We start from the raw sequence: 17,324 nt of genomic DNA on the forward strand, positions 1-17,324 counted from the left end.
AATTAATTCGATTAAAAATTTCAATCGATTGACAGCCCTAGAAAAAACTGTTGCTATCTACCAGACACAAGCTCAGACTTGCAGCTGAGGCAAGCAATGCATTAGCTGTTCATCAGACTGAAGAGACCAACCTAAAACTTTTAAAACACATACTGCATTTATGATGCAGTAAGACGAGGAGCTGGCGAATCAATGTTGAAATATCAATACTTCCAATACTGATGTTGAATCAAGAAGACCTATCAAAGCGGCAGTTCCAATTGAACATTTAGCAAAAAGTTAAAATTGATTATAATGGGCTTATTACATTAGTTATACATTTATTTGGACTAATAGATGTTAAAAGATTGATCGTTAATAAATTATTAACAAAACAGAATTTGCAGTTTATGTCCATTTAATGGCAATGATGGCTTTCAAGTATAATGTTAAATGGCTATAATTGCCCATTTACCATCACATATTACAAACATTTTCCAAAGGTCTTGGTATCAGCAGTATTGGTCTTTATAGTACTTGGTAACGGATTGAAAATAAATTATGAATTTTCCACCACAGAATTTGAGCAATGTCACTCTTTCAAATGAGGCACACATGATGAACTGTGAAATGTAATGTCACACCTGCACAGAGATAAATGTAACGCGTGTAATACACATGAAAACAAGCAGTGATCTGCTCACTCAGCAGAAAATGTATATCTACATAAAACAAACAGGATCTGAGCAACTGAGTGTCAAAGAAAACAGGCCGGGGACCCCTAGTGGATGGCTGGAAGAATACCAACAAACCTATTATGTGCTCCTACAAGAAAGTCACCTGTAGCTTTGAGGTCTATGGCTTACAAGGAAGGACAGAGGAGTTTGTTCACAGGGTACTGACGAAAACACTTTCCCATGTCACTATTTCCATGCATTACATCATGCTTTTTACTCATGCAATTCCATCATGTGTCATATTATGGCATGTTATGATTCATCATAGAACATTCGTGACATTCTTTTGGTGGGACACAGACATGCCGTGGAATGGATGGACGATTGGCATGGTACAGTAAATGTGATGTTTTTTGTTAAGTATTGTATTGCTTCATTAAAATGATTGATCACACATTCTGTTAGGTGTACATCAAAATCCTAAACCCTGGCTTGGTACTCAAATGCTGTACATGACCTATCTTACCACTTTGTAAACACAGTGATTGTATAACCTATATTTGTGCATGCAGGAATGAAACTTGAAGAGGTGAGAGAGTATGAGAGAAAACTGCTGGAGGAAACCAACAGCAAACTAAAGATTGATATAAACTGCATAGGTAAAATTTCATCAAAGGAATAGAGCACAAATTCTAAAGGGGAATTTGGAAGAGGGGGTGGAAGAAATGGGGGAGGTCACAAAAAATGTATTTTGTCCACCGATAGTATCTACATGCTGTCTGCATTGTTTTAGCACCCAATTTACTCTATGTCTCTAGTACTTCTACCATGATTGCTTAAAAATGTCATCCTGATCTCACGTAAATGACAGTGTTTTTTTACACTTGTCACAGTAGTTACTTGGTGGCATGTCAACTGTGTGGCACTACAAGTGATTAAAATAGATTAGGTTTTTAAGGTTAATATTCTATCAAGTTTAAAATCAAATATACCTACCTCCTAACCCTAAACCTAACCGAGTGTCATAAAAAAAATTAAATTTTGTGGTGCGACTCATGTCAACTTGCGTGCTCTACAGGACCTGTACTACGGTCCTTTGCATCATAAATGCAACACCCTCATCAGCTGAGAGACTGCACAATTTGATTGTGCTCAAACAAGCTTGTAAAATGTAGTTGGTTATGTAATGTAAACATTAAAATTAGGGATGCACTGAAGTATCGGCTGCCGATATTTATCTGCAAATTTTTTTACCAAATTAAAAACATCGGCAAATTATGAAATTACAATATTAAAAACTGATGGTTGATTTATAATTATCAAAACACAATCCCAAAATTATTATTGCCACATTATGTAGAAGGGTTGGCACTTCTAAGAACATGTAATATTTAATTTTTAATCATTCTCGTTCTTGCATTATTGAGAAAAAAACAAAAACAAAACATCATTACAGATGTGACAGTTGTGAAAGTGGCACTTGCTTATACCTGATGAGGTAAAACCCATCCAAAACACTTTGAAACCAGCTAACTTTGACTTGTGAGACATTGGTATCAGGCTGCATGATGGATTGAGTTAAGATTGAAATTGAATTGAAAAAGATGAGGCCATGAGTATGAGAGGAGAAAACATTCAGAGAGCTATAGACATTTAGAAAGAAGGTGAAAGAGAAAAAGTGAGAGAAAGAGCATTTTAGTTGTACTAGTGATGGATAAGTTACAGTGAGATTTTGCCGCTGCTGTTGCCCCTGAACATTCCCCTGTATTCTTGGCATCTTTGGCATTTGGATGCATGTGAAAGATCTCTCAGTGTCCACACTGTCCTCTGTTGGTGAATGTATTTCACTACATTGAGCTGCTCTCTCACAACTAATACGGTTTAGTCACCACTTTGATGCAACCTTATTGATATTATGAAATTCATCATGACTCATCTAACGACATTGCCACATGTTAGCAAGCTGAATCAGAAGCATATGTGTTGGGGAAAAACCTGTTCAGACTAAACTTTACTGTTCTGATATTCTGTCTAGCTAAAGTCATGTTACCATTGGATGGCAATAATTACATAAAACATCCATCTATCTTTTGTCTCATTTTTCAGATTCTGCTCATTCAGTGCGCCCCAACTTCACTCGATCCATCTCTGTTAATGATGAATCCACACTGAAAAAGATGGGTGTAAAGACTTTGGACATTGAAGACTCTTCATCCTGCCCACCCTCTATCAAAAGTACTTTAAGATTAAATTCCACCCCGGAGTAACACCCCTTAACACGTCTTCCCACCCTCACCCCTCAACAAGTCGACCATTCTGGTTTTATCATAATCTTTGACAATTTTACTTCTTGAAACCGTTCATTCATGAGATAATTTATAAAAATTCTCTTGACTTGGACCTTCTGTTCCCGCATCTATAAAACGTGTAGGGAGACATTCCACATCATCTACTACAAATATGACACTCTTCTCTTAATTTCCTCAGGACTTGTATGCATGGGCACCATCCAGAGGTTGACATTTTGCCAAATTCTCACTTTACACAGTAATAGGGCTGAACTTAAACCAATGCTCCCACCTCACGAAATGGAATATAATGTAATAATAAATATAACGTAATAGTGGTACTGGTTCCACATGGAGTGAAACCATATTTCTTAAGGTCAATATATACACTCACTTCTCTCACAGACAAGCCCTCCTCAACAAAATAGCAACCCTGTGGACTCAGGAAGTGGTTTATTCCATGGACTATGAACATAAAGTGGACCACAGACCCAGCTGAGCACAGAATGAAGATGAACAGCCTCAATTATTTTCACGAGACAACCTTTAGCCTGCTTCAATGAGACCCAGTCATATGGATTATGGCAAATGAGAGTGGCTAGACAAAATTTCCAGTGGGTTACAGTTATAGACGTTAACCTTTAACCCTGCATCAATACATTGACAGAACGTAATTGAGTGTTGTCACAAAGTGCTCATTGGGAACATTATCAGTAGTTCTCATGGCGATTACTACTGGATTAGGCATTATAGTATGAGGCTGATACTACACCAGCCTTTAAGCAGTAAGATGACACTGGTTTTATTCTATATTGGTCTCTTGATATTCAAATAAAGGTGAATTTAGTGTAATTTCTGTGCTGGTACCAAACAGATTTGTTTTCAAACAGGTTTCCCCAAATACCATCTTCCTTTTGTCACACAAACAGGTAGTACCACCCCAAACACCCATTGATTAATTTATATCATTTTTGTCAATTACAATACAATTAATTCAACTGCAGTACTGTATATACTCTATGTCCTAGAGGTCGACCGATATGGGTTTTTCAATGGTTGATGCCAATACCGATATCTAGAGAGCAGGATGGCTGATGGTCGATTAGAATTTAACAACAGCAAATCAGATGTACACAAAAAATTTAAAGTGAAATAAACACTTACTCAAATTGACTCAAAAAGTGAAGAAAAATAAACTTGAAAACAGAAATTGTTGACAAATCTAATGGTAGATTTTGAAACCGGCACAAGGGAAAGTTAACACTTCTGCAAATCGGCCAAGCGAACATGGTTATGCGATTATCACAAAATGGCCGAAAATATCGGTTGATTAACTGACCTGGCTGATGTTTCGGTCTATTACTAATATGTACCCTAAAAAATGCAATCTGATACAAATATTCTTTGCATGTGCATTACATGTATTCAAAGAAACGTTAGACATTGCATTCTGAAGAAGAGGAGAAAGGCGGAGAAGGCCACAGTGAGCATGGCACTTAAAGCATGGCATTTTTGCTTTGTTGAGATCTAAAAATATGCCAGAAAACCTTTCATCTTATGTTACTTAAAAGCAGCATCCCAACATCCTGTTCCACTTAAGCACATTGCCTCATGCCCATTCCTCCTACAATAACCAGGCATCTCAGAATGAGAGTAAAGATTGATGAAAATGAGTTCTCCTTATGGAGTTTACAGATGTGGAATGAAAACAAAATTTTAGAATGACACAACATTTTTCATGAAAGAACAGATGTGCCTTGCAAAATATTCCATGCAAGCCCTGTACCAGCTGAACTGCCACTGATTTGTAATTAGGTTTCTGTGGCGAGGACTGTGTAATGTCCAATCAAAGTGGAATTCAGAAAAGCACTGCAAAACTGAACTGTACCTGTGTGCAAGGTATTGAATTTTGAAAATGTTAATTTTTAATCCGATTGAGAAAGGTGTCAGATTCAATGGGTTACATGGCTCATATTCTTCGGTTTAATGGATTGCTTAAGATCTACACCATCACTTTGAATTGTCTAGAATTTGCATTCAGATCGAGCTCAATCGGATAGACTTGTGTGTGTATGTATATATATATATATATATATATATATATACACACACACATATATATATATATATCCTCTCACTTTCAACTGCTTTTATTTTCAGCAAACTTAATGTGTAAATATTTGTATGAACATTATCAGATTCAACAACAAAGACTGAAAAAACTGAAAATGTTTCAAAGACAAGTTACTAACATAAATGGTGTAATGTGTCCAAAATCAAAAGTGGCCACCAGCTGCATTAAGTACTGCAGTGCATCTCCTCATGGACTGCACCAGATTTGCCAGTTGTTGCTGTGAGATGTTACCCCACTCTTCCACCAAGGCACTTACAAGTTCCCTGACATTTCTGGGGTGAATGGCCCTAGCCCTCATCCTCGATCCAACAGGTCCCAGATGTGCTCAATAGGATTGAGATCTGGGCTCTTCGCTGGCCATGGCAGAACACTGACATTCCTGTCTTGCAGGAAATCATGCACAGAACGAGCAGTATGGCTGGCGGCTGGAGGTTCATGTCAGGATGAGCCTGCAGGAAGGGTACCACATGAGGGAGGAGGTTCGAGTAACGCACATCATTGAGATTGCCTGCAATGACAACAAGCTCAGTCTGATGATGATGTGACACACTGCCCAAGACCACAATGGACCATCAACCTCCAAATCGATCCCGCTCCAGAGTACAGGTCTCAGTATAACGCCCATTCCTTCGATGATAAACACGAGCCTGACCCTCACCCCTGGTTATACAAAAGCGCGACTCAGTAAAGAGCATTTTATGCTAGGCCTGTCTGGTCCAGCGAAGGTGGCTTTGTGTCCATAGGTGACATTGTTGCCGGTGATGTCTGGTAAGGACCTGACTTACAACAGGCCTACAGTCTAGGCTCTCTCAGTCTATTGCGGACAGTCTGAGCACTGATGGAGGGATTGTGTGTTCCTGGAGAAACTCGGGCAGTTGTTGTTGCCATCCTGTACCTGCCACGCAGGTGTGATATTTGGATGTGTGCAGGTGTTGTTACACGTGGTCTGCCACTGCGAGGACAATCAGCAGTCCTTCCTGTCTCCCTGTAGCGCTGTCACAGGCATCTCACATTATGGACATTGCAATGTATTGCCCTGGACACATCTGCAGTCCTCATGCCTCCATGCAGCATGCCTAAGGCATGTTAACACAGATGAGCAGGGACCCCGGGCATCTTTCTATTGGTGTTTTTCAAAAGAAAGAGGTCTTTTTAGTGTCTTAATTTTTATAACTGTGACCTTAATTGCCTACAGTCTGTAAGCTGTTAGTGTCTTAACGACCGCTCCACAGGTGCATGTTCATTATATGGTTCATTGAAAAGCATAAAAAACATTGTTTAAACCCTTTACATTTAAGATCTGTAAAGTTATTTGGATTTTTACAAAATTATCTTTAAAATACAGTGTCCTGAAAAAGGGACTTTTTTTTGCAAAGTTTATATAATCACTACACTTCACTATATAAATAAAACTACACTTCTCTCTCCATTGCCCCTCCCCAATTTAATATTTTTATTAAATAAATCTAAGTCGCTACCCTCCCCATCTCTGTGCAACACTCTTGAAATAAGGGAGACTTCCATCCCCTAAGAAGAATCTGTCTGGCAATCATAACCACTGGCTATGGCCCAATTTTGTATGCATTTACCCCCTATATTAATGACTGCTCCATCACCTAAAATACAGAGTCTGAGGCAAAATGAAATTTGAGTGCCCAGTATGTCACACATAAAACTATGAACCTTCAACCAAAATTCTTGGATCTTAAAGGGTAACTAAACACCTGCTCAGAGTCTGACTCCACCCACTAGAAATATTTGAAAATGCTGGAAAAGTGGGCAGACCCCGGCGGGGATAGAGAGAACGAACCGAGTCGCGGGGCTGAGCGGGGTGGGCACCTGAGACTCGTAGTGACGGATTAATTGACAGCTGCTGTCAGACTCTATGTTATTATTATTCCTCACACGGTCGCAAGACGACATGTACATGAATCTGGCGTGGTGAGCTGGAACCTGCTTACGTCAGCTGTCACCGCTTACGTCACGAAGTACCGCAACAGCCAATAGGAAAATTCAACTGCAGTAGCCACCGTTCAACCTGAAGAGGGCAGCACTCAGACGTTTTTACACCATATATTGTAGAATTAAAACACTTTATACACAACTGTCAAAAAAATTACTTGAATCAATGACCAGTACTAATAAAGCCCCATGCTTTCAGATCATTAACTAAAAAAAGTTGGTTTAGGGTTTAGTTACCCTTTAACAAACCACCAAAAAACATGGGTTGTGTCCACATCTTCTGATTGGCATCACCAGCAAGTGGGTCTGTCTTTTAAGACCAAGCCTATACAATCTAGTATTCTAAGCACATAACTGGTAATCTGGTACCTTCTGGTAATCAGAAGGATGCTGGTTCGAGCCCCACAGCCACCACCATTGTGTCCTTGAGCAAGGCACTTAACTCCAGGTTGCTCCAGGGGGATTGTCATTGTAATTGTTACGTAAGCAGGAGGCGGCAGGCGAGGGGTGAGGATCTAAGTGCGGGTTTTTAATTGACAAAAGGTGAAAACAAACAAGACTGGAACAAAGGAAACGTCCACGATGGGAAAAACAAAACCAAAACACGAAAACATCCAAAGAATACTCGGGCTGGAGAAACATTCAAAGTGGGCAAAGGTAACATTGACTAACTGGGTAAACACAGCAAAACATCTACATCAAGACATCCACAAACAACGATCGACCATGACTGGGGAACAAACAGGGTTTAAATACACAGGGAGAGTGATGATCAAACAGGACACAGGTGAGAACAATGAGTGACTGCTGGCAGTGATGAGGGCAGGGAACTATGGGAAGTGTAGTTTTAAGACAATTGACTAGTGAAACATGGGGCAGACAACCGGGGATCGTGACAGTAATAAGGGCACTGTAAGTCGCTTTGGATAAAAGCGTCTGCCAAATGCATAAATGTAAATGTATCAGAAGAGCTACAGCCCCAAATAAACCCCATATGATGTATAAGAGATATCATAACTTTACTTAATTGGTTAGCCAAAATATTTTACAATATTGTAACATCTAGCTGGATCAGGGAAATTGGACAGTAACTCTTACACACTTGCTTGGATCATTGTCCTTTTTAAGAATCAGAATGATCCGGGCTTGTGTCATGGTTGGCGGAAGCTTTCCATTCTTTAATGATTCTGTATACATTTCTAGCAAAAGTGGAGGTAGTTCTGTAGCAAAAGATCTAAAAATTCAGCAGCACAGTCGTCTGGCCCTGGAGCCTTGCCTGTAGGTAAGATACTCACAGCTTCCTCCTGTTTATTCATTCCTTGAGTTTTATTTTCTTCGTTTTATCTTTCTGATGAGGGGATGCAGAAGACAGAGATTCTAGTAGCGCTCAATGGACTAAGTTTTTTGCTCAGCTGACAGTTTAGGAAGTTCTAATGGTTCCACAAAGTTTATAATATCCTCTTCAGTAGATGAAGATGTGGAACTATAAAGATCAAGATAGAATTCTTTAAAAGCATTATTAATATCAGTGGCTGAGGTAAATATTTCACCACCAGCAGATTTCACTGTGGGAATGGTAAAAAAAAGACTGGCTAGACGTTTTATACATCTAGCCAGAGCTTCCCTGCTTTGTCCCTTGACTCAAAGTATAACTGTCTTGCCCTAAAAATCCCAAACTCCACCTTGACAAAATAGTATTATATTTGCATTTCAATCACATCAATGCCCTGAGGCCATTAGATAACATTCGGCACTTAAGCACTGCCTTGGCACTTTTAATATTCCACGAGTTCTTGTGCTTTGGATATTTTTGGTGAATGCGTCATACTGTATGATCCGGCCCCATAGAACCTCCTTGAGTGCCTCCCAAGCCATGCTCACAGACGATACTGAGGACCAGTTGGTCTCCATATACTGTAGACATTGATTTCAGCCTTTAACATTTGTTGGAATTCAGGATTATTCAAAAGGATACATTAAAGCGGCAACTATATGATTTCCTTTTTTTCATATGTGGCAACACCTCTAAAAACACCAGGTCCTGATATGAGACTAACATTTTTCCAATTGAGGAATCAATGACAGAAAAATGAGGTACATGAGGGGGAAAAAAAATCTATTGTAGAGTAAATCTTTTGGACTGATGAAAAACATTTATAGTCCCTACCAGATGGGGTCAAAAGTCTCCAAATATCTGTAAGACCAAGATTTTTACACATCCTGTGAAGCATCAATGTTGCTCTAGGGGGCTTGCACACTTTTGCTTCATTATGATCAAGGACTGAGTCCATCAAAAGATTAAAGTCACCTCCCAATATTGTATATGAGTGTTGCCAGCGGCTTGCAACCTCCCTTCAAGATCTATAAAAAAGCCCTGATCATCAAAATTAGGTGCATAATTATTAGCCAAAATAAGACTTTGTCTTATAACAATAATGAATAATTTATCTCTGTTTGAGACACTTGAATTGTAGATGTTTACTTATCAGCGTAATGACTCCCCTGCTCTTACTCAATCCAGCACTATAACAAAAATGCAAACCCCATATATTTCCAAATTTTTCAGCTTCCTGCAGAGAAAGATGCTTTTCTTGAAGAAACACTATATCATACTGTATTTCTTATGCTTAAGAAGAGAAATAGAAATAACCTTTCTTCTTTTTATGGGGTGCCCCAACCAATTCACATTCCACATGGAGAGAGACAATCCACTCATATTAACATTTGACATTTTGACAATAATAAAAAAATTGATTGTGTGTCAAAAACAAGATTATAAAGACCCCATTCCAACTTTAGAGCAACAATCAAAAACCCAAACATCCCCCAGAACCAAACAAACAGAAAAAAGAAAAACATGCGCATTAACCCCGCACACGAAAGCGCCAACATGCGTCCATCCCTCCAAACTCAGACCATGTAGGCCTACGAGAACCCCTGTGACAACTTTGCAGTCGGATTGCTCAAGTCTAACAAATTTTGTGAGACATAATTACACAGCAAAAGATCATCTATAAAACAAACTCCAGCCAATTGATGGAATAAGCACAATGAGCATGTAACTTAATCCATAAAACTGATCCTTCAAACAGTCAAACGAATGTTCAGTGAGCTGGTCCACTCGGCTGCAACGTGAATAAAACAAGATGACCCACTCACTCCACTGACTTTATGAAGGACATCACTTTCTGTAGGCATGAGAATGTTTTACGGCCATCCTTAGCATCTATTCTCAATTTGTCTGGGAATATCAGTGCAAAAGCGACCTTCCGTTGGTGAAAAAAAAAATCTTGCATTCCTTGACTCGATCACGCTTATTTCTTGTCAAATTTGCATAGTCTGGGAAAAAGATGGGCTCAGCAAGAAACACAGCAAAAGAAATGCTGTGGTTCTTCCAAGAAATCCTTTCTTTACACCTCGCCTATATGCAACACAAGCTCTTTATCGGATGATCTCAGAAATTTAGCCAGAATTGACCGGGTCTGTATCCCTCCGTGGATCGACAAGCAGGAACCCTGTGAGTCTGTTCGTTTTCTAGCTTATTTCCTGCTATGTCGATCAGATTCTAAAAGAGCCCATCCAGGAATTTCACCTGTCCCTCTGCTCCCTCAGGGATTCCAATGATATGGACGTTATTTTGCTGGCTATGGTTTTCCATGTCCTCCAACTTCTCCCAGACATGCTCCAAATCGACCTTGGTCACTGGAGTATTAGCAGATAATTCCCTCTCCGACGACTCCAGGTAATCGATCTGTTTCTCAACATCCCACACTCCTGTAACCACATCAGTGAACTTCGCCTACATGGCAGTAATTGATTGACATATGGCTTTTTATTCCAGTTGACCAATCAGTTGCATTATTAATGGATTATTTAGTTCCATGTTAATGTAGCCATGGTTGTCTTGTAAAATAACTCAACCAAGCAACGCAATGTGGAAAGTTCTACAGTGATTTGGGGGCAAATAAACCTACAAATGGCTTAGTTATCCACCTTCTTCATGAACACGTAATTTCCCTGTGGTTCATACAGAAAGTCAGTTGCTGAGTGTTTTTCATTCAAATTGCTTTACATTCTAGTAGCCAAATTGTTAATTTTGTTGCATTCTTTGTAGAGGGAACTGAACATTTAAACAAGAAAAAATTATTCAAAGATATTTTTGTAATCTCTTGCACAGACTAGAAAGAGATTCTAGTAGCACTCAGTGGACTTCAGGCTGTTCTGCTGCAGCTCTGGTTCTCTCATTCTTTCAATTTTTATGTATCTTCAGTATTTCCTTTCTGACCCTCTTTATATCTAAATTTTTCTATGCCTCTCAGGAGAACATTTCTTATGTATAAAATGAATTAGAAGAAAGCTTCCAAAGCTTCCAGATTCAAGATCTTTTCTCTACTCCAGAATGGTATAGATAGCACAATGGAATAAAATGCTAAACATTTTAGATCTTTACAATATTCTAAAAAACATTTGTATAAGTTGTCTGTGTTCTCTGTCAAAAAACTACACTTTGGTGCTGCACTGATTTAGCGCTTTGGGAACAACTTTAGGTGTGACCAGCTTTGAATATGTGTGCAACACGTCAATGAAATTGACCAGAATTTATAGCCTCTGCTGGTGAGATCATTGGATGCACCTCTAGCAGGGCTATAAATAGATGGGTCACAGGTGCATCATCAGATCTTTTGTCTTCAGATCATTCTGTGTGTGTTGTGCTTCTTGGCTGTCAGAACTTTCTACTTTCCTCTGTTAGGAGTTAGAATTGTTAGGCAGTGTGCAGAAACCTTTCTCTTTCTCTTTTCTTAAAAAAAAACTAAAAATAAATAATGACTGATAAACAAAGCAAGCGCTCTATGGCTGAAATGGACACACACCAGTTTTGTGTGTTTGGGGGAAGAGCATGCTGCTCTTGTGTTGCGGCGGGGCTGGTGCAAGCATTGTGATCTGTTTACAGTCAAAATGCTTCACACTCGTCTCGCTTACTTCCAAGAGCCAGCACCCACTCTTTCATCGTGGGGCTCTCGCATAGATCTGGCTGAGGAGCAAGAGACGGATCCGTCGCCAGCTGATCCTTCTCATAAGCCTGAAGCGCGCTTCGGCGCCTCTTCGGTTCATGAGGGGGACGCTGAACCTCTGAACATTCCACGCACAATAATAAAGTGGCTGAGGAATTACTCGAGGTGGTTACTCAGGCTGTGGCCAGACTACATATAGACTGGCCAAAAGAACAAGAGACCCCAAACGCTCCAAACTAGAGGACATATTTCTGTCTGGTGGCCAAAAAATTTTTAAAAAGGAAGGGAACGCTATATCAGTCCCTTCCTTTCTTTGATGACCTCCATGACGAGCTCTCTCGTTGCTTCTCGTTAAATCTTATACTTCCCATGTCTTCGTGCCCTCGACGTCAACATATTCGACTATCGTGGGTGCCGAGGCACGGGGGTATTCAGTGATGCCGCCAGTAGAAGAGACACTTGCGGGTTATCTCTCACCTGGCCCGACATCATCACTAAAGAGACCCACTCTCCCCACAAAGCCGTGCAAGACCACCCCCACGCTTGTGGGGAAGGCTTATTAGTACCAGGTAGACTATGTCGCATTGGGTGAGGGACGCTATTGCCCTGGCCTTCGAGGCACGCGGTCAAGCTTCGCCAGTAGGTATAAGGGCTCACACTACCAGAGGGGTCGCCTCCTCTAAAGCCTTGGCTAGATGTGTCCCTTTGCAGCATGTTTGTGATGCGGCAGGCTGGTCCTCTTTGCACACATTCATAAGATTTTATAGCTTGGATGTTCATGCCACTCAGGGCTCTTATGTCCTTGAGTAAACATCACAAGCTCATGTCTGAGACCTCTCGTGCTCTTGTGAGCACAACTACACAACCATAAAGGGTCCGGACATCCACAATGCAGCGGCTTGGGTATTCTCGTTCCCAAAGTGCTAAATCAGTGCAGTATCAAAATGTAGCTTTTTGACAGGGAACTTCTTGGGTTACTTAACTGTAACCCCTGTTCCCTGATAAAAGCGGAACGAGATGCTGCGCTTCATTGCCCACTGGGCTGCCCCAGGACTGCTCTTCAGACAAAATACCTGACGATAGACCTGTAACGCATCTATTTATAGCCCTGCTACAGGTGCATCCAATGATATCACCAGCAGAGGCTATAAATTCTGGTCAAAATGTATTGCCGTGTTGCACACATATTCACAGCTGGTCACATCTAAAGTTGTTTCCAAAGTGCTAAATCAGCACAGCATCTCATTCTGCTATTATCAAGGAACAGGGATTACAGTTAAGTTAGAAGTTAGATTTATTACAAGATTACAAGGAAAATTGATGAAACTCCACTCACATCTATGCATTGCATGACAACACTCAAAGCTTGATGCTTTGGCTTCTTTTCAAACTATATTCCATAAACAGTAAAATGCACACTGTTTCAAATGTATAGCCACAAGATGATAACATTGTTAACATAGTAGTCTGAGAAAATCAAAAGTTATTTTAAAAGTAACTTTGTTGTCATCACAATGAAACCCTGTAATCGTGGTATTGAATATACGCTGCAACTTAAGGTATTTAGGAGAAAAAATGTGGTTTAAAGGGAGTAAGCCCTGTGAACTGACCCAAATACAGATGCTTTTTGTTTCCCCGTCTAATCATTATTATCATAATAAAGTATAGGTGGGTTAAAAGGATTCTCAAGGGTAATTTATGAACAGTAATTATATTGCTGGAGCCATCCCCAGCCAACACACACGCGCACACACACACACACACGTATCCCTTCATGCAAGTAAATGTAGAGAGATACACATGCATGCACATACTCCCCCAGGAGGGTGGGAATACTTGGGAGGCATTCATTGAAATTCAGTCCCTAAACAAGGCAATCAGCACAACCCATAAAGGACCCAAATTTAATTGGCCCACCCAGCCTATTAATTACATGGCCAGATCTGCATTGCAACACAGCATATGTTCCCTAATAAAGCCCAATGGATCGTAATGGAGACATATTATTGATTCACAAAGGTGGAATTACACTTTTCTGTAGAAGCAGAAACCACAAAAGTGAAAAACAAAATCCTGTAACTATACACACACAAACAAACATATGGTATCCATATACATGTAGGGACATGACACACACACACACACACACACACACACACACACACACACACACACACACACACACACACACACACACACACACACACACAGGTCTTGAGTGTTGTCATGGACACAAACTGGGCTAGAAAAATGAAATAGTTATTTATTGGTCATTATGTAGACATTATGTGGATACACACTCAGAAAAACACACAGGGCATGGCATACAAGGGTTAACATATATCATTAGATAATGAGACTTTACCAACAAGCAGCCAAAAAGCCTCTCTACCTCAAACATGAGAGGAATAGCAATGAGACTGTCCAGCAAATCCAGGAAATCTGCACCATTTTCCAGCCTCTCTCTCTTTTAACCAGCACCAAGCTTCTATTAAAACAGATAGCCACTGGCAAACCTTGCAAATCTGCTTATTACTTAGTTCCTGCCTGTCTCTTAGTCTTATTGTCTTTTCTTTATTTTTTCACTTTTTCATTCTCATTTCCTCTTTTATTATATATGATTTTCATCATTCATCAAAATTATATTACAGTAGAAGCTCAGAAGGATGGAGTCTCAGAAATTCAAGTTGGTATTCTCCTTAGTGATAGATGAATACAAGGGAGTAGATTTGGCATGAATATGGGGGGGGGGGGGGGGGGTTGCAGTGTGAAGCATTTACATGTTTCCTTTGATCATGGAATAAATAATGGGGGGGATGGGGTTATTGTACTTGCTTGGATGGGATGCAAAATATATCAATACCATTTGTCCAGTCAAGAGTCACTCTACACACTAGGTTACAGCGGTATACCAGTTTCACGGTATACCACAGTTTGGAAATTGACAGTTATCATACATTTGCTTATGTAACCTTTGGCTAATGGGATAAAGAAAGTAGACTACGCCACCTTGGTCATTTTACCACCCAGGAAAATAAAGTGAAACTTCCCCCAAAAGTTTTAAACCAAATGCTGTTACAATAATATGAAGGACCCTGCTGGTTCAGATTGGATGAAAAGGCAGAGACATAACTTCCAAACAATACCAATTTATTTCACAAATAAAATGTATTGCACTAAAAGCTTTCTAAAAATGTATCATTTGACAGTTTACCAATTAAATACCCACAGTCTATAAGACACTATAATAAAGCAAACATTAACAAAAAGGACTAATCAAAAAAGCACACATCAAATCAGTACATAAACACTCCTAAAGCAAATGACAACCCAAAAAGAAAAACAATACCAAGCAAACAAACTCCCCTCTCTGTATAGCCTCAGTATCAAAGCAGGTCAGACATTAACAGGTAATAGGACTGTGGATATAAACAAACTAACTTCAGGAGATTAACATCACAATTAATATTTAGGATCTTTAAAAACCGCTTTACCACAGTGAATCAGAATACATAACTATTTGTTTAATTTAAACTCACAAATATATCAAACCAACGATCCACAGAGCAAAATCATCCTAAAAACACTCCGTAAAACAGTGATTAAAGACAACAGCGGCCACAGCCATCAGAGACAGACAGCCATATGAGCAAGATTGTTAATCAGCCGTATCAAACAGGCATAAAAAAAAATAAAAAAAACAGCAGCCAACGCTCTCAGGCCGCACCTGAAATAAAGATGTGGTAAGAACATAAAGTTCGTAAATTCAGTCAAGATTACAAACAAAAAAAAACACGATAAATTTCTTACCTCGTTATTGAAATTCTTAATCTACAGAAGGCTTTACGTCACCTCACACACATTCCTAATAACAAGTACATAATTAGACAATGAAGCACATCTGTAGAAAAGGCATTACATCAGGTGACTTGGCAAAGCCCTCCACAAACCGCCTGCAATAGCTTGCAAAGCCCAGAAATGACTGAAGTTCTGAGACCTGCTGCAGAGTCTGCCAATAAGCAACTGCCTCAATTTTCTTAGGGTCAGTAGCTACCCCCTGATCAGAAATCAAGTGCCCCTCAGAGTAGCTCACCTCAGGCTGGAAGAACGAGCACTTTTCCAGTTTGGCCTTAAAGCCTTCCCATTGTAGACGTTTCAGGACCACCTCCAGTTGTTGCAAGTGTTCAGACACGGTAGAAGAGAACACTATAACATCATCCAGATAAAGCAACAATGATTGACAATGTTGTGAGCCAAACATGCACTCCATCAATCTCTGAAATGTGCTAGGTGCATTGCACAGGCCGAAAGCCATCCTATTCCACTCATATAACCCAAAAGGTGTTCATCCTGTCCTTCTCAGCCACTGGGACCTGATTGTATCCACTAGCGAGGTCCATTCTAGTGAACCACCTAGCACCTGAAAAAGCATCCAAGGATTCCTCAATTCTTGGTAATGGGAACTAATCTTTTCTTGCTGTTAAGTTGACGATAGTCAACACACGTTCGCAGGCTACCATTCTTTTTCTTCACCAGGACAATGGGAGAAGCGTAGGGGCTGCTACTTTCTCTTATAATTTGGGTTTCCAGCAACTGATTAATATGACACTTAACTGCCTCATATTCTGAGGAAGGGATGCGTCTATAATGCTGCCTAACTGGAACCTCATCAGTCAAGGGAATATCATGCAAGATCATAGTAGTACAGCCCAAATTGCCATCATGTGCTGAAAACACAGATGAATACTTCTATAGCAATGCCTTAACTTGACGCTGTTCTTCAGAGGTCAGCGGAGACAAATCAACAGAATCTCTTACTCTGTATGGAACCTGTAGTCATCTGAGAAGAAACTGTGGCCTGCACACTCAATGAGACATCCTCAACACCTTGGGGTAAACTCACCAGTTATTGGACTAATGGTACAAAGAACAGTTTGTGTGTAGAGGTTAATGTCAACCAACCCCACATTAATGACTGGAACATAAACCTGTCCACATACTACCTTAACAACAGCAGGAGAAGCCAGAAGACCAGCTGCCAACCCACCAATAAAAGGCTCAAACACTATGGTGAATCCAGTATGTTGCGGATAACAAGTAGCAGGAATAAACTTAATGGTGCTGCCTGGTACACGAATACACCTACCTCCTCGAACCTGAACTCTGGCTGAAGATTCTAAAGGGGCATTTACTTGAAATTGATGCCATTTATGTAGGGCTTGTTGCCAAGGATTAGGGGCATGCTGCATTAAAGCTGCTTCAAAAAGAGCCG

At 40.0% G+C, this 17,324-nt stretch overlaps 1 pseudogene; it reads left to right on the top strand.

Moving 5' to 3' along the window:
* Positions 1–6,356, top strand: part of LOC127655698 (cytoplasmic phosphatidylinositol transfer protein 1-like) — a 39,907-nt pseudogene extending 33,551 nt beyond the window's left edge.
* Positions 6,357–17,324: the final 10,968 nt, after the last annotated feature.

The sequence above is a fragment of the Xyrauchen texanus genome, chromosome 15, assembly GCF_025860055.1.
Source record: "Xyrauchen texanus isolate HMW12.3.18 chromosome 15, RBS_HiC_50CHRs, whole genome shotgun sequence".
Lineage (NCBI taxonomy): Eukaryota > Metazoa > Chordata > Actinopteri > Cypriniformes > Catostomidae > Xyrauchen > Xyrauchen texanus.